The sequence below is a fragment of the Buteo buteo genome, chromosome Z (genome assembly GCF_964188355.1).
Source record: "Buteo buteo chromosome Z, bButBut1.hap1.1, whole genome shotgun sequence".
Lineage (NCBI taxonomy): Eukaryota > Metazoa > Chordata > Aves > Accipitriformes > Accipitridae > Buteo > Buteo buteo.
In genome coordinates, this window is record NC_134204.1 from 81881483 (window position 1) to 81900844 (window position 19362).

The window sequence follows — 19362 nt, forward strand, 5'->3', positions numbered from 1 at the left end:
CTACTGCAAACACCTCTGTTTAAATGTCTCAAATTAGATTTTGTTGAAAAAAGATACTGGCAGACTCATAACCTGACATACTTTCCGTTATAAACTCATTTCTAGTGTAAACTCTGAACGTACAAGCTATAAATAGCACCTTGACTACAACATAGACTATCATTGTGTGCTCTGAATTCAGAAACAATATTTGGACTTTAGCTGATTTCTTTCTTTATAATTCTTCATCACTTACACCATTTATTTACTACTTATTTACCTTTTAATAAAATTTTGTAAGAAACTTTTTCCATAAAATTATTCAGACAGGAAATAAAAGATGTGTTTGCAGTGAAAGGCCTCACACTTGCTACCCAGTGAGCAATACAGTGCAGTTCCTTGCTATGCCATTGCATAACAAGAAGTAAATATGAGGAAGAAAGAAAATCCAGGACTATGGTCCAGTATCCTTCAATTTAGTATCCAGCCTCTCTGTGCTCATTTCAAACTTCTGTGGCTATTAGGCACCTCTACTTTGACAGTCAATTGTGATTTTATCCAAAGTAATTTTTTTTTTACCTTTCCGCAGAAGGATTCTTTCCCTTCATGAAAAGTCTTAACCATTTCCCACTATGCTTCCACCTGCGTGTTCACCTCCAGCTTAAAAATTCTCCTTTCTTGTGTTTACATGGTAAGAAAATAAGAGAATAAAATCTAACTACCTACTGCTCCCTAGGACATCTACAAATAGACCCTCTAGATGTTCTAAAACACCTAGAATAATGCTACTACCTGGAAAAAAAAAAAGAAATACCTATGAAAAATGGACTAACCAAACCAAAAAACCCTAGGATAAGCCTTTCTAAACTGTATGAAGGTATTTGAGACTACTGGGTTTTGATGTTTCACAAGGATAAAGAAAAAGACAGTAATCTGTGTAGGCATAGCTTCCCTTTTGCTGGCCATCAGAAAAAAGGAAAAGTGATCTAACTTTTGGGGGTTGGCAAAAGAGCATAGTGGGTACTGTCAAAGACAAATATTGTTCCTTTCTTAGCATGCAAGAGGAGTGGTTAAACAACACTGTCTATAGTTGGCCACTGAGGAAAAGTTTATAAATTTCACAAGAGACATCCACAGTTTTTACTGTAGTGATAGGCTACAAATTCAGTAAATATTTTCAGCAGTGCAAGCTAGCTGAGGAAATATCCTGATCTGAAAATGTTTTCTGGCAAAGTGTTTCTTGCTGTTGTGTTACTTGAGTCTCATGGCGACTGTACAATACTTCTGAGCAGTGCACAGGATGCAGTCACTGCGTAGCCACTGTAAATGGAGTTTGTCGCCATCTGTATATGTTGGCATATTTAGGATTCTCTGCATAATGGATGCATACAAACAAGCAAAACCCATAAGATTTCTCCTTGCTTCAAACTGCTAAATGTGTTACAGAATACAAGTTTTTATTAAAAAAAAAAAAAAAAATTAACTTCACCTCCACTTTTACCAAATCACTTAATGCTAGTTGCCATCTTTGTAACGCAATTTAAGATGTAGGGATGAAAAGTGATTTGTAGGAACTAAGTATTATTTTCGTGGTTCTGAAGAAAACCTTTTGAATATGAGCTCACAGCAAGCAGCTCTCTGGTTCCTAGCTGAACCTGTAGTATTCTGCCTAGAACAGTATCTCTCAGAAGGGCCCACAGATCCTATTTATTTCAAAGAAGTAGAAGTATAATGTCAGAAATTACTATTTAAATACACCACAATTAATGCTTTCATGGGTAATAGCTTTAGCAGAAATACTCAGCTAGTTCACCTAAGTCAACTCCTGCAAACAGGTGGATGGGCACATACAAACTGCTGAGAGACACAGGGTTAAACCTCTGGTCCTTCCACGTGCCACTTCTGCCACATTGCTATGGTGTGTATCATATCTACTCACAATGGGGCTAGGATTAGACATCACACTTCTTAAAGCATCTTTTACTACAGTTTGCCCAAGTTCATGTTGGCTTTCCTGAAACTCCAAGGTCATAAATGTCCTCTCCCACATGCTAAAATCCTGAATATCCTAAATGCTCTAAAATCCCCGATATCTTTTTATGCAGTAAATACTAAGCTTAAAACATGAGCGTGGTGTATAGAAACCTGTTTTAATATCAAAGTATCTTGAGAGTGCACTTAAAGGTGTGCAAAATGGTGCCCTTGCCCAATGCTCCTCATGAAATAAATACGCACAATATGTGCTGCACTGACTGGGCTGAATAAGAGGAAAATAGAGGAAGATTTCACACAGTCAACGTGAGATGCATTTCTAATGCAGCGGTTCAACAGTCAAGCCTCGTTGATATGTATGCTATCAAAGGCGGCTCAGGGCAGCCTGTGCAAACATGCTGTTACTAGGACTATTGGAACAGGCATGGTCTCAGTGTGTTGTTTGCCTATGCCAGAACCCAAGAGAAAGGCTGATGCTACCTCCACTCAGGAGGGTGAGTGGAACAGTAGATGCTGCTGGATCGAGAAGGGCAGCTGCATCTGCCTAGGCACAGCAGTTGATCGCCCTATTGCCGCTTTCCATCCAGTGGCTGGGGGAGAAGTCTCCATCCCTCCCTCCCTCTGCTCTCTGTTCCAGCTCTGTCTGTCTCTCACCCTCTCCCTGTGGTAAAAGATGCTTGACCAAGAAAAGGTCTGAACCGTTCTCCTTGGAATGACAAAATTCAGTGTCTCCTTTGTGGTGGTAAACCTTCATGACTAAGGTGCCAGGAACCAAAATGTGAACTTTGTGACATCTTTATCAAGCACATACCCACAGAAATATAATCAGGAAATCAGCAGAGCAAGGATTGACACACTGGCTAAAAGCCAGCCCAAGGGCCTGGACATGTGTTAGTTGGTCAGATCGATGCCGCTGTTTGCCAAAAAGGTTTGGTGAAGGGAATAGTGTTTGAGAGAATATTGATGGCACAGTCCTGCCCAAGGCTAGAGCTCTGTGTGGGGTGTGCAGCCTGTCATTGCCTAAGAAGTGGCATGACTAGACAAGGACTTACCAGTGCAATGGGAAGCTTGGCTTCCCAAGTTTAGCTTTCTCCAACTTGAATTGGTGACCTTCCAATACCTTGACAGAGAGAAGATCACATACTCTGATAACTGAATCCTTCCTTCAGCACATGGAGGAACAAAACCTTTATGACAGCAGCAATCCATCTAGGCTAGGATGGAATATAAGACATATTGACATGACAGATGACGTTGCTGGCCAGCATATAAAATAATCTTACCTGCTTTGAATATGCAGTAAGAAATACCTAAATGTATTCCCATTAATGCTACAAATTTATAAATTAATGATTTCAGAAGCTATATATACTTTAGAGGGAGCATGAAGTCAGAAAATCAAAAGGAATATTATAGTCCTCTGAGTCAATGAGCCAGAAGACAATAGCATATGCAATCTTTACTGTAATTATTTAACATTTTTCAGGCTGCTGTATTAACATTTGGAAAGGTAAACAATGGAAAGTTACATGACTATTTTCAACAAAGCATGAGCCAGAATTGCCTTTTTTGTCTTCTTCATATGGAATGATAACCTTATTGCTCAATTTTGACCAGATTTTTATTTGCCTTCTACTCGTGTAGACAATTATATCTTCCTAAAGTAAATGCATAGCATTCGCATACAATATATCTTAAACAAGGTGAATAATAGGGTTCCCTTGCATTGAAAAAGGTGCACAAATTTTCCTGTATAATTTCTATTACTATATACATTTTTCTAGTTTTAAATCTGATCACTAAAATGTGTATAAATATGTGACGAGCTGTATGAATTTTTTGTAAGTTATGTTGTTATTTCCACATTTTCTCTGTGTAGTTTTTTGTATTTTTTTCTAGAATCAAATTGAAAAGTTTCTGGGGCAGAAGATGACTTTTTTTTTAAACTATAAAATTCCCAGTACTCTCAGGCTATCTAAATGCTTTTCTTTACCTATGCTCCCTTTTTCATCCTCTTACTTTCTTGTAGTCTTTAACATGCAGACGTCTCTTCTTTGTTTGGAATAATGACTATCTGAAGTACTATAGAAGATGACAGCCCCAAGCAACACGAGCACAGAGAACTATTCCAGCTTCTAGAGGAATTGTTTTGGGCTCAGTGACTAGCTTGCTGTGATTCAGTGTCACATGAAAGCTCATAAACCCCTTTGGAACCATGAGTTTAGCATAAAAACAATGATGTGGTATCAACTGAGCAATGATTGATGCTATAGATGTACTTGCCAAGCAGTTCCTCTGGATTTCCTTCATTATGATCCCTCTCAAAGCCATTGGAGATGGTCAGGATTAGATTGACTTGCATGAAGATGGATATACACGTTCTGGGACAGTGTGACAAGAGTTAATACATATGGCACTGAGCTGGAGATTACGCCTTGCTTAACTGAACTGGTTGCAGAGCCACATTTTATAGGTGGCTCTGTACCACTACTAGATAAACTCATGAGGTTGCCTGCATGAATACCTGTATCTTCATACCATCCTTGTGAAGAGGGGAAGTTTTATCATCCCATTTTTATAGATGGAGGAATGAAGGACTAGGAGAGCCTAACTTATTCAAGGTCATGTAGGGACCTAAGTCTGAGCAGAGAACTGAACCTATGCTTCTCAAGCAACAGTAAAATATCTTTACAGTAAAATATCTTTACAGTAAAATGTCTTAACTAGTCAGTAATACTTTCTTCCCTATTGCAAGTAATACATAATTAAAAGATAACAATTAATAACAGTTTTCAGATGCCTGAATTAATACTGTGTTACATTCTCTCTGCTAGTACAGCAACCACAGTTCTTCCCTTCAAACAGCAAGGAGTTAAGATGGCAATAATGATTCCCTGTAAAAGTCCTTGGTGGGCATTCCATTATGCACCAAGAAATTCTCAGTCTCAGTGACAGGGAAATATAAGCAGTAAGGTGCTGGTCTTCATCTTTTCAATAAAGTTGCCTGACTTGTAATCATACTAGAACTCCTGCAGCACTGAAATGATAAACTATATCAGAAGGATACAGCAAGCACTAACTTATCCTTAATGGTCTATTTTGTGCCTATGGACCTTTGGCTGTCCTCTACTGTGATTTTATTTCAGAAGGAGGAAATAAAAGGTCAGCGTCATAGGCAAATATGTTGGCTCATTCCTCACTGTCCAAGCAATACGCTATATGGAATATACTTGATGTCATTTTGAGATGAAAGATAACACTTCAAAAGGCTCTTCTAGCACTGAATCAACCATGAAGTACCCATAGCTTCCTGAGTCAATCTAGAGATGCTGATCAGTTTAGCGCTAGAGAATTACATTAAAGGTCAAAGCCAAGAGCAATTAAGGGCTGCATGATAGAAAATTGAAGAGTCAATTGGGAAACATAGTGTAAATGAGCCTCATGTTTTCTATATGCTTTCTTTCTTTGCTTCCTTCTCTAGATTCAGCTAAACACGGATTTAAGAGGATTGTTCAACATTTGACAGCAGTAGTTACCATGCACAGAAGGGGTGAGCTTCCTCCCACACCTCTCTATTCTTGTTCGAGGAAAAGCAATATTGGAATTTTGATATTTTTCACTTTTTCTTTCCCACTACTTTTGCCCTTCTTCCTCTTTCCCTGAATGGCATCAGAAAATGCTGCTAGAGTGGAAGTTTGGCATAATTTTGTAATATATTGTCCTTCTTTATTCCTGTGCTTTTCTATATCCAAGCAGCTAAGAAAAAACCCATAGCCCTTTCTAGCTAAAATCAATGACTCTTTTTCTCTTCAATACCATAAGTCTAGATCATACACAAGCAACTATGAATTTGTCTGTAGGAGACAAAGAATCAGAGATTAGCTGAGGTTGGAAGAGGCCTCTGGAAATCATCTAGTGCAGTCCCCCTGCTCACAGCAGGGTCAGGTAGAGCTCAGGTCTGTGCGCTGTTGGGTTTGGACTGTCTCCAAGAATGGAGATGCTGCCACCATCTCAGGGCAACCTGTTCCAGTGCTCAACCACCCTCACAGTTTTCTCTTATGTTTAAACAGAATTTCTGCTATTTCTGTGTGGGCCCCTGGCCTCCTGTTCCTGTCATTGGGCACCACTGAGATGAGAATGCCCCCTTCAGTCTCACTGAACCCAGTGATACAGAGAATTGCTAGACCAAAACATGTGGTTAGGGCTTTCAAATTTACTTCTGCAGTTCACCTATTCAAGCTTTCCATTGTAAGCACAAAGGCCAAAAAGACTTTTCTTAGTGTGAGTCAAGACTCTTATCTAATACTATGACTTTAAAACCGATGACCTAATAAAACAAACTCACAAAATGTTATGAGAATTGCAAGAGTAGACTGTTATGCTTTCTAGACCATCTGCCATATTTAAGCTTCCATGACAGAGAAATACAAACCAAATTCTCTTTGAGGTAAGCCCACATGTGTTTCCTTTGTGTTATATTGTCCTTACTGAAATCTGGGAAGAGCTTATGTACCTATAGAGAACCAGAATTGCCTTTCACATTTTGTTCAGATCTGCAAGATTTCCTAAAATGACAATATGCATCCTAAAAACACAGCAATAAAAAGTTACAGCTGTTGACCAGCAGAGTGTTTAATTTGTCCTTTTGTTCATATTTGTTTGCACAGTGTGCAGGAACTGAACTTGCAAACCTCTAATTGCAAAAGAAGAGGTGTATTCTTGCTTCTGGTTTTCCTCCAGACTACAAAGACTATCTATAAATTTCCGTGAAGTAGACACAATGGGAGTGTGACTCCATTGCCAAAAAAGGCAGTGCTTATAGGTTGCATTTCTGTGGACTTAGAAGACAGAAAGTTAAAATTTATTGAACGAAGGTCCTGGATTTCTAATGACTTTGTGTCATAGTTTAGGGCATATTCAAGCCTGATATAAGAAATATACTAAATTGGCTATTTGGTGTCAAAGGAACTCAAATATGGTGTGCTTCCACATTGGAGTCCCCCATCTCCTTCTCTTTAAATATATTTGTTAGAGTGAGCTCTTGCCCTCTGACACGTGGTCCCCATTATTACACAACATCTGTGAGATTTTATTTAACTTTTATGTGAGAAACTCAATATAAACTGGACAGTTGGTACTAATATATATATATAAAAGGATAAAACCTATAAATCGTAGTTCCACAGCAGTTTCTGGAGTAATAATAATAAAAGAATCAATGAATATCATTGTCTGCAGAAGGAGGGTTGTTTTCCAAGATAAGTATTTTGCACACTGCAAGTCACAGAAATAAATATGGATTTGCTGAAACTCATAATCAGCTAGAAATAAAAAGTCACATATCCCCAATATAATGTCAGGAGGAGGCTGAAGTCCAAACAAACAAATTGCAGTAATACAGTGATGGTGCAGTCCTGAAACAACATTCCTCAGATAAAACAATATAATCTGCATCAATCATCAGATGCACCAAAAATAACTCACCCTCACAGTGTGACTTGACAGGATCTATGTCTCCTGGTCTGGAAATAAATGTTTGTACTTTCCCTTGACACTTAAGAGTGTTTTCCATAGATGTGGTAGCTTTAATTTTCTGATAGATGACCATTATTCCTCGGCAATGTTCTATTCAAGTGACATTATCTCATAATTCTCTGCTATTTTCTTCTGCTTGATACTTCTTGAAAAACAGTAAATCTAAAGTTTCTATCAACTTGGCACCTAAAATGAATCACTCAGTGCAGTGATATGCATAGGTGAGGATGTTTCTTTTGTCTCAGATTTGCAGTACGTGATTAAAAGTAAGTAATTCTCAAGCTCCATTTACCCAGATGAGATTTGAAGCCAGATTGGACTCAACTGTGTCTGCAAAGATCATGTATTTGAATTACTACATTCAAGAACAAAGAGTTGCCTTCATGAGACACAAACTGTGAAAACTCATTAACCTCTTTAGATTCTGTTAAATACTCTTCTTCTTGTTTAGATGCCAAAGCAAGTCATAATTTTCAAAAGTATTTCTCCTAAACAAAACTACCTTATTCAGTAGAATTGTAGAAAAGTTGTCCAACAGAGAACCAAAAGGAGTCACCACCTTCATACTTCTATGCATTTTGTCTAACATGGTATTGAAAACTGAAACAATGGGACTTCACAGGCTTTCCACGCAACCTATGCCTGAGCTTTCTCATCTTTTAGAAATCTCTTTCTCCAGTCTTTCTTCCTGCAATATGCATCCAATACTTCTCCTTTTCTCTGCTATAGACATAGGGAACAGATGATTTACTTTATCTCTGTAGCACCTTTTTATAATTTAAAGACTATTACTATGCCTGTCCTTCAGTATATTCATCTGTAGGCTAGGCTAGGCTAGGTTAGGTTTTTCAGTTGGTTCTTCCAACTCATGCTTCCTAAACTATCATTTTTATTATTTTCCTTATGACTTTCTTTAGCTGGTCTATACAGCTCTCAAAATTGAGTACCTGGCACCAGTGCAAGCTCAAATGAGACCTTACACTTCACTCATCTTTGTAGATTGTTTTCTTTCTGCCTCAGTTTACCAGATTCTATTTGTTGGAAAGACTTTTTCCAGTTTTTTTTCCAGTTAGGCAAGAACATTTTAACTTCAAAGCACAGCTTTGGAAAGAATTCAATCTCTCCCTATTTTGTGTTTTCTAAAAACTTAAGCATATTTTCTATTCCATTATCCAAGTTACTAATGAAAATATTGAAGAGTATCAAAGCTGACTAGCCCTGGCAAAATCCCATTTGATATGTGCTTCTATTTTCACAGTGAGCTATTGATTTCCTAAACAGTTTTGAAAACATGTCACACTAGTTTTATCAAGACAGTCTCTTCCTAGCTTGCTTATGAAGATGTTATACATGCCACTACCATTCTCCTATCCTACTGAGGAATGCCCTACTGGATTTGAAATTTTTTCTTATTCTCTGATTTGATCAGAGTGGAACACACATTAAAATGCAGGTGCAATCAGATATGGAGGTTGCTTTGGAAAAATGTAATAATTGCATGCTTCCCTTAGCCTGCTTATGGGGGAAAACAGAATGAAATGCCTGGAAACTGGATGCAACAATCCATTCATTGGCTAAAAGACCAGATGTTGGTATTAAAGAGAACCATTCAGACACATCAACAAATGTTTTATTATTCTTTTGATCTACTCTGAGACATTCTTGGTTAAAAATTGCATTTTTTTCTTGATGGATTTCCCAGGACATATCATTGTTTATTTAATTGCACAACACCTTTGGCTCCTGTACAGACATTCTACTTCTACCTGCTCTTTTCTGCTTTTTTTTTTTATTTTATGTTGTCAGACTGAGACCAGCATGTCCCACATCTGGAGTGCAACTGCTTTTTCTCTGGCTCATGGTTTACAGGCTCAAAGGAGCTGTGTTGAAAGACATATAACCCCTGCAGCAGCCAAGTGATTCTATCTGTCTCGTACTATGTGCTCCCTTATGCACAGGGTGTAAGGGACCAGGTCACTTCAAACCGGCACAGGGCACAGTCAGATCAGTGTGCCATATCAGGCACCAGCCCCTGGGTAGATGACTCTGAACATGGTGCCTCTTACCCTGGCACTCAAATGTGTTGATAGCCTACTTCTTTAGTGAAATCTGACTATCTGAAATCTACTGTCTTTTCTCATTTACAACAACACTTGAGAGAACAGACCTGCAGTACAAAGTGGCCAGATTATAATCTGATTTACCAAGCCTTTTAATCAATATTTAAGAGTAAAAAGATTGTAGTCTGTAGTTATCTTTATCAATAATAACAGCTGAATTACCATCCTCTTTGTTCACTGTTTCAGCTGAGCAAAATCCAGAAAATGTTTGAGATCAACATCTTTACTGTCTCTCATTGGTTCTTGGCTCACAGAGATAACCATTAAGTCCCCAAAGTACATAAAAACATGTACAAGTACATGTACAAAACAAGTACATCATCATGACATGATGATATATGTGACCAGACACACCACCACATGCACAACCAGACAAATACACAGTCACTGCATTAATACATTTTTTAGAATCATTTAGATTGGAAAAGACCTTTAAGTTAATCAAGTCCAATCATAGTATATTTCAGTACACCAGTGAAAATGTGTTCTAATAAACCAATCAAAGAAAAAGTACAGAAACATCTGAACAAAAACCCAAAACAAACAAAAAAATCTGCCTGCCTGTTTGACTTGCTAATAAAAGCTGAATCGCACTTTGTATACCTATTTTAAATCTATATAATCAAAGCTATTAAAGAAACAAGTTACAAACAGGCAGCAAAACTTGACATTTTGCTTCAGACATTTAGGAATCTGGAAACATAGTTTATTTGAAAATAACAATATGCTCATTAATCTTTCAGGTTATGCATGAAATTAAAGCAGCAGAGCTTCAGTACTGCATGTACAGCATCTCGGGTGTTAGAAGATGGGAGCAAACTACCTTAGACAATAAGCAGCACATATCGGAAGGTGGCAGCACCGTTATGGCCTGCAACATTTGCAACACACATGTATCACTGCAATCTCAGTAACAGAACTACCACACCTACTCTAATGTTATTCTTCTCTGATATAGTTCTTATAAACATCTTGGTTGGACCCAACACTATGTTTTCACAGCTATTACAAAACAGGAAAATTTGCAATGTGCTTTTCCCATTTCTAGGCAGTATTTTTGTATGTGGCTCAGGGCAGGTGTTTTCTTTTGCTTGAAAATATGTTTATGGAAAAAAACAACCACCACATAGACATTTTGGGGTGTAGCACATGTTTTCTCAAATATTAATAAATAGATGAGTAGTTGCTCAGTTCCAACTGGAGAGTATCGAGGTTATTTTAGCAATTAAAGTTTTTTTCCTACATTAAACTTGTACTTCTACACAGATGCCATAGGTGCAGGTCTTGATTCCTCTACTCTTTGTAAATGTGCACAGTTTTACTTAACACTTTATTGACATCACTGAGGTACTCATGTCTATAAACCTAAACAGATTTGCAGGTCAGGAGCTTTATGTACTGCTTTTTGATCAGCCATGTGCAATATTATGGATGCCATTCTGCAAATGGATTAATAGTTTTATTCACTGAGCCCTGTCTGAGTTTCTATTGATTTCACTGAATTACTAATGTAAGAAAAGTTCTTACATATTGTTTTGCTGGATCAGAATCTCACAGTGCAGTGGTATTGTACCATCTCTTTTGTGTATATGATCTTCCAAAATGCAAAAGCCAAGTACTGATAGCCACTAACAAGCAGAAGAATGAATCACAAGTTTTAAAACAATGGAGGGTAATAGTCTGTATCCTAAAAACCACAAATCAACAGCAGTGTGCCATTTTACACAATCAATTTTCAATCACCAGGCTCCAAAAAAAAAAAATTACACATTCTAATAGGGTATGTGAGCATATATTTTTTATATATATATATTTATTTATATACAAACATACATATGCATACATGTACACAGACTGCCTCTTCTCTATGTGTATAGGCATTGTTGTAGGAAAGGAATTATGAATGTAGAAAAATGTTAATCACAATAGATGTCATTATACCTCATGGTATAATGCACTAATACTTATTGATACACTTCAGATGATGAGTTACCAGGTATCATGACATAAGCAGTGTAAATTAAAGAGATATGACTTGCTAAAAACCCGAAGCAACCCCGAACTTAATACATCCACCTGCAAAAGTACAGACCAAAATTGATCAAACCCAAATTTGAACTCCCTCTAAGTTACTTTCCCTTCTTTTTCCCCTGGAGAAGTTTGAAACATTTGTGTTCTAATACTTAGATTTCTGCCAAACACATTTCTAACCTAACTGGTCTCCATTGCCCATATGTTCCTTGTAGGCTGCAAGCATTTAAAGTAATTCGGAGATATTATTAATGGAAAGCCGTCTCAAGATAATGGTCTTCTGCTATTAGACAAATGCCAAGATGACATTTTTTGAAGTAACAGGCATATATCCAGGGACATTCTTCTGGTTTCACGATTTTATTTCTATTATGCCAGACAATTAATGATGTAGATTCTGCTGTAATATCTGCTCTAGGAAATGGCGGTGACTCTGCTTGCCAGTGACACTAGTGGAAATCTTTGTCCCGGGAGAGACTCTGTGACCTTGCAAAGACTGTCATTAATACAGTTTGGTCTGATTCCATTAGCAGCTCTTGTGATTCACAGTACCAGGTCAGGTGGAGCTAAAAAGAAAGGTAGTTGCCTATGAAGCACAACATCAAATCAATTAGCCCATTTGCTGCTGTGATATTTTACCTTCCTAGACTTTCATTTGTAAACTTTGCCTGAAAAATGGAAAGGCAGATTTCCTTCTTGCTTAGCCATTAACTCATGCATCATGTTAACAATCTCCTATGGTAATATTTCATATAACTCTTGAGAAAAGTTTTCAAAGTAGTCGGTGCAGATTACTGCTCTGTGACTTCTTACTGCATGTTTTAAATGTTTGTTTTTGGAGCCATTGATCATGTTCAACATTTCCACTCTGTTGTACTAATTAAAAGGAAACAAAAAAATGTGTTTTCAAAGCTAAGCGAATGAGAAGGACATGGAAACTGTTTGTTCTGCTAAGTGTGATGTTGCCATTTGATTTATTGTTCAAACAGTGATGAAAATCAGGAGGAAGTAAAGCACAGGGAGCTTGACTTTGCCACGTATTTTAATACTTCTTTGCTCCAGGAGCCATTGTGGCACTTAGTTGAAAAATGTAGGATCAGAACCATAGATTATTCACCACTTGGTTTCGGTGCCTAGGAGATGACTGCAGTGGAAGCTGTGATGATAGTTGTCGTGGTTTAACCTCAGCCAGCAGCTAAGCACCATGCAGCTGCTCACTCACTTCTCCCCCCACCCAGTGGGATGTAGGAGAGAATCGGGAAAAGAAGTAAAGAATTTTAAAAAAGCATAGGAAGTGGAAACATGTAAGCTGGTCACATAGCATAAAAACAGTCACAAAGTATATCCAGACTGATGTATGCCTGCTTAAAACCTTGTCATTTCATGGGATCCTTTAGAGCTATGACAACTGACAGCACCTGAACATCTACTACTGAATAAACAATCCAGTGGACCAAAAAGCAATTTTCCTTTCCCTCATAAAGAGAAGGGACAATCCAAGCAATGAGCGTGCATGAGGTCTGAGGAAGGCGGAGATAAATGACATGCACAGAAAAAGAAGATGGAGAGGATTTATGACTTTTTATTAGCCATCAAAAATAATCTGACATTTTCTTTGTCTATGACTATCATTGACAAAATATTCAGGGACAAAACAGAAAGGGGTTTAACAAAAGCACATCCTACGTGATAAAGGAGTTTTGGAAGGAGCTTTGAAATCCTTACTGCTGAACATAGCTTCTCCTGCCACAATATTTGTACAGAAATCTCTTCACTTTTACTGTAACAGCTCAGTATGTCAAACTAAGTGTTAATTTCTGGCTACTTGTTACAGAATGATTTAACAAGTCTTTAGAAATAGTTATTAATAAATATCTGTTAATAAATTAATAAATAAAAACCAAACTTATTTTTATCAGATCTAATAGGCATTTAAAAAGCAGAAAGAACGTTCCCTAAAAATCTATATTAAAAAAAAAAAGCTAGCTGATAGTTTTTAATGGTAAAACCAAAAAAACCCTAAGCACTTACAGTTAAATTGCACCTGGATTAGTGGCAGATGTTCTGAACAAAAGAAAAATCTTCTGAAAGACTCCGCAATATCCACTAGGTGGCATACAGTGACCATGTTTCGGTCGTCTTATCTCCACAAAACCTCCCATTCATGCAGCAGATAAAGAACTGCATTATTAATTTATACCACTGCATCCACTCTACACCTAATATTTGTTTAGCCAGCTGTTTCCTCTAATCCTCCTTAAACACCATTGATTGAAATGCTAAGTATATTCAGACTTTTTTTTACCCCAAAGAACATTTTGTTACCCACAAGTTACAAGCTACCTTTTCAAGTGCAGTACTGTATGCTACAGTTACTAACAGTGGAGACAGAATGTCTAATACTTCCTCACAAGCAACAGAAGCAGCCTGTCATATGAAAAGAATTTTTTTCCAAAACTTTTCATTTTCAGAGAATTTTAAGTAGTGAAATACACTGCCAGGTTTACAAAGAAACAGAAATGCAAAGTATTTCAACTTCCAAGGATAGTTTAACTACTGCTTCAATGAAAAGGCAAATGAAAAGCAAAAAATACTAATTTCAGTTCTCCCACTTTGCTCCTTGCAGTGAATTGGGAAATTTTGAATATATTTAAATATAAGCAATTGCAAAGTCACTCTTCACTTGAAGATCTCAACACATTTTTTAAAGGTTAGTCAAAATTATTTCCAGATTTTTACTGAGGGGCAAGTAGGTTAAGTGACTTGATTAAGTAAGTATTGATAACATTTCTTTTGGCTTGAGACTGTGACCAATAGTGGACAAAAATATTTCTTTTAGTCACGTATCAGCATAAAATCAGAGAGGCTGGGGACCTGCAGTAGCAAATGCTCTTCTCATCCTCTTACAAACTGTAAAAACAAAGGTGCACTGCAGCATGCCACAGAAACCCTTCACCCTTTCCTGCAAACTCTCCCCCCCACCCTGAGTCCCAAGCCTTTGTACTACTTTAGAGTTTTTTTAGTAGCTGCTAGCTGTTTTAACCATGCTAACTGAAAATGAAAGGAAACCAAACCCGCTACTTTTATAATGAAAGGATGCTTTGCTGTGAATTACACTGTTAGTCACGTCTCTGAAGAGGACATTGCTGGGGATTATACTTTTCTTCATAATGACACAGGGTTTTTTTCTCTTTCTTATTGGAATCTGCTTACACATTCAGGGATCTTATTAGGAATATGGGCCTTTTGGGACAATTTCAGTACAGACCAGCAGTGTCTTGATTACTACATTGACTTTTTTTTAATTTGACATGAAAAAGCTGCTCCCTATAAAATTGTTTTTCCTATTTTTGCTTTAACAAAGCATTATATTGAAAAGTACCACAAATTAATCTTTTTTTCTTTCTCTCTGTTCCTTCCTGCATTCTTACTTCTTCCCTTTCCCCTTGTCACTAAATGTAATACAGGTAAGTACATAGGGGTTGGAGTCTCAGATAATGCATCCAGAGCAACTCCACTTAGCTATGCTTTACAGGAGCTGAAAATCTGCCTCCACTAGATGTGAAAAACCAAAGCATGTGCTGTCTCTGTAGCACAAGGACTTGGCATTCTGCATGACACACCTTGGCATGAGACTGCTGACTCCTGGTTCTCTCTCCATAAGACCTGATAATAATTTTCCTGTTTATGATACATTTCTCCACGTGCTGAAAATGCCCTGTTTATAGAAACAGTGTTTATCGAGAGGGTATCCATAGTTACACAGCCTCACTACATCTATGTTTTCAGCTACCACATCATACATATTCCTAACAATATTTTTCTAACAAAATAACAGGAATCTTTCCAGATTGCTTCTTTCCACATTGAGGCACTAAAACAGTCTTGCTAGCCATTAACACAAACTCATTGCTGTTAACAATCTACATGATTCTCTTGTACACATTGCCAGGTTCCCAGAGTCTCCTGAAGGTGTTATATCAGTTACTTGACATCACACAGCAACATAGATGGCAACATTTTCTGCCCTGAAAGATCCTAGTGGTAATGAATCCCCTTTCTAATGATATACAAATAGCAATAAACCTCCTTAATTCAAACATGCAAATCCTTTCCAACCCTTTATATCCAAACCTACCACACAAGTAGTTTTGCCAAGAAAAACATTCTGAATGACACATTTATATCTAGTTGACCCCAAGAACCAAATAAACAGCCAGTAAAATGATAGTTATCATAGGCATGGACCAGCTAATGTGCAGCTAGAAATTCAAAATGCTGTGGCATCCTAAGTTTTTTGGTGAGTGGAGACAATACAGAAACCTGTGCCAAATGTTATTGAAACTTTCTCTGACAATAAATAGCCAAATATGACATCAGTATGTAATTTATCACATCTTATCAAAATCCTTTTCCTTCTAACTGGATGGTCAGTACTTTATGCAAATCTACTTCCAGCCCTTGAAATTCTTGCTTAGTCTACTGTCCTGCTTTTCCTACATACTAAAAACTTCTAAAAGCATCTGTCTGGATGGAGAAATCCCTCAGAAAGACAATTGTCTGTGAAACATACAAGCCGATAGGAGGAAGCCACAGAGCAGAAGCATACAACTTTTGTCTTTCAGACGGAATCTGCAGTTGCAATATGATCTCTCCTTTGGTAACACAGAGCACTTAAAGTCAAACACATTGAAGTTAGCCAGTTTCAATCCGTCTTTTGCACTCGCCCCCCACCTCAGCTGCCAAACTAGATCGCTCGAAAATCCCTTCCGTGTAGCCCTGGAGCTGATGACACAGACATTGCTTACTGGATCCCCATCCAACTTAGAGAAATAAAGGAGTAAAAACCTTTCCCAAAAGTTTGATTATTCTTTTTACCTTGTGCAGAGCTCCTGAGTTGAGATGGTCTCAGAACTCTCCAGCAGTTTGAAACAGAGGACAGCGAAGTGCGGAGGAAGTTTTTGGAGCTCACCTTAAGTCAGCGTGTGCGTGTGTGTGCCTATGTCCCGAATGTCTCTTTGTGGCTCTGGGTGGCAGAGGACCTGATTCAGGGAAGAGAAAGCCACTTTCTCACCGAGAGGAAAAGAAAAGCAACACGTCATGAGTTAAGTACGCCTCCAAGATGTCTTAATTACAGCTCAACGTGCTTTCCATTCAGACCCCAGGAATGAGAGGAAAAAATAAACCCACCCACACCCACACCCACCCACCCTGTCCCAGCACGCTGCCCTGTCCCCTCCAGGTCCCTGTCCTCACCCCTTAGGTCCAGCCCTCCCAGATCCGCGCCTAAAAAAGCCTCTTGCAATGCACACAAGTCCCGAGCTAAAAACCAAACAGGGCTAAAAAAAAAAAAAAAAAAAAAAAAATGTTGGTAGTGTTCCTCATGAAGGGATCATTGAATTTAGGAATTTAGGGTGTGTGACACCCTGAGAAACATGATACTTCTGATTACTTGCCTCTGCTTGCTCCCAGCCCCGGCTCCTTATGTACCCCCCACCTTACCATTAACTCTGAGGGTGGGAACGTGGCTTCAGACGGGGAGAAAGTGATGCGTGAAAGGTGGGGGGTGTGTAGTGGGGTAGAAACAGCTGGACCTAACAGGATCCCATGGTGTTTTTGTTTTACCCCCAACTTCCAATTGAATTATTAATCCAGGAAACAAGCCCAGCTTCTCTTATTACACCCCAAATACAGAACATGCCTTGCTCAGGGCACTAGCATCACAAAACCCTAAATTCAGGCAACTGTTGGCACTAAGTCTTTATGCAATTTCTAAACACCACCTTGGGCCAAAGTGATCCTCCAGCATCCAAAATCTCTGGATTATGGTGTATTTCACATCAGCAGACACACAGGCAAAGGAGCCTGCTAAAATCTGTGCAATATGTGGCTTTAACCCCCTAAATCCCATGGAATGAAAAGCATACATGTTAAACCTCCCCTCTTACAACTGCAGACAAAAGGTGCTGCCATTGTTGTATCTCTAAATGTGTCTGTTATTTAAAAAACAAAGAAACAAACAAAACCAAAGCCTCAAATCAAATAACAACAGAAGACAGGAAAAAGAAAGAAAAAAAGGCCAAGCCTTGATGAGGTACTACAGGTTGGCAAATCGGGGTCCAAATAATATTATTTGAATGGAAAGCAGGTGTAGTTGCTCTTCCTCCGCTTGAAAAAAATAAGGTTCTTGATCTCCCAACAGTGGTAGGAAATGTATGCCTGAATTCTCAACCTCTAAATTCTGCTAGATTAAAGAACACAGGTAACCCAGGCAACTTGGTCTTGCAGATTCATTTTATCCCCCTTCCCCCCCTTTCTCCAATGCTAAACAGAAGAATGTAACTGTGCCACATGCACTACAACTCTGCAAAATAATTTTTCAGCCCGGACCCTGAGAAGCTTTTATCATTGTGGGTGTCAAACTCTCAGCCTGCATCATCAAAAGAGGCTGCAGCTCATCAATCCTACTTGATCAGGAAATGCCAGAGCCTAACACGTCCTGGTGCAAAAGCACATCTGAAGACATCGGTTTTACCAGTCACCAAGCAGGGGTCAGCCACTGCTGTGTCTCATCAGCTACTTCACAGCAGGTCCCACTGGAAGGAAAAAGGAAAAATAAAAAAAACCCAACCCCACAAACCCAACCCAAACAAAAAAACAGGTTTCTGCCTAGAAGCATGAGGGTATTGGTTCGTGGTTATTATCCAAAGTGACAAAGAGGCGCGACGCGTTTCCCCGATGTGAAATAATTAGGTACTGGTGGCCACAACCGAGGCATTTCGGGTGCCAAGGGTGCACGGATAGAGCCGTCCGTCCCCCCCCAGCCCCCTCGGCGTCTGATCCAGAGCCTCCCCCGGCCCGAGGCGGCACCCGGGGCGGGCGGCGGCACCCGCGCTCCCTTCGCGCTGGGGCACCTCAGGCGCCGGGCCGGGGGTGCCCGCAGCCCTCGGCTCCCCCTCGGGGCCGGGGTCAGAGCCGAGGGGGTGTCTCAGAGACCCGGCTAGGGGTGGCCGGGGGTGCCCCGGCCTGAGGCGGGACCGGCCCCTCCCGCCCGAACAAAGAGACGTTTCTTCAGGGCGGCGGGTGACCAGACCGCACCGCCCCGCCGATGCCCGCCTCCCGCCAGCGGCCTCCGCCGGGGAGGAAGCGGACTCATATTTCAATAACAGAGGGGGCTTTGATGGGGCACGGCGCGAAAGCGCACCGACGGCGGCGGAGGGGCGGGAGGAGGCCGGCGGGCCGGGCCGGGCCAAGCCGGACCGGACCGGGCTGGGCTGGGCTGCCGCCGCCTTCCCGCCCAGACCGCGCCCCGGGGCCGTAGCGCGGAGGGATACTTCGCCGCGGGGCGGGGGCGCTCTCTGGGCGGAGGGGTTCGTGCGGCGTCCGGCGGCCCCTCTGAGGCGACTCGTCTGAGGGGGGGCGGTGGCGGTTCCTGCCTCTGCCCCTCTTCGGCGCCCTTCTCGCATCGGTTTCTCTCCCTCTGTCCTTCCCCACCATGGTGTGGCTGCCCGGGGAGGCCCGAGGGGAGAGGCGCGGCTCCGGGGGTGCTTCCCCCGCCCGGCTCTGCTGCACCGTCGCGGGCCGTGAGGCCGGGTCTCCCCCGCTCCCGGCAGCGCTGCGAAACTGGCCCGAAAAGGGCATTCGCCGAGTTTTTCCACAGCCGTTACTTCTCAAGATGTTTCCTTCCCCAGCCCTCTCCTTCGGG

The 19362-nt window shown here is 40.1% G+C and overlaps 1 protein-coding gene across 1 annotated transcript in view; it reads right to left on the minus strand.

Annotated features, from left to right (window-relative positions):
• Positions 1-16957, minus strand: part of HAPLN1 (hyaluronan and proteoglycan link protein 1) — a 64679-nt gene extending 47722 nt beyond the window's left edge. Inside the window, exons 1-2 of the mRNA XM_075020052.1 lie at positions 16914-16957; positions 16536-16699 (exon numbers count right to left, since the gene is read on the minus strand). The gene's annotated coding sequence lies outside the window, so the exon portion shown is untranslated. The remainder of the gene's footprint in view (positions 1-16535; positions 16700-16913) is intronic.
• Between the last annotated feature and the right edge of the window lie 2405 nt (positions 16958-19362).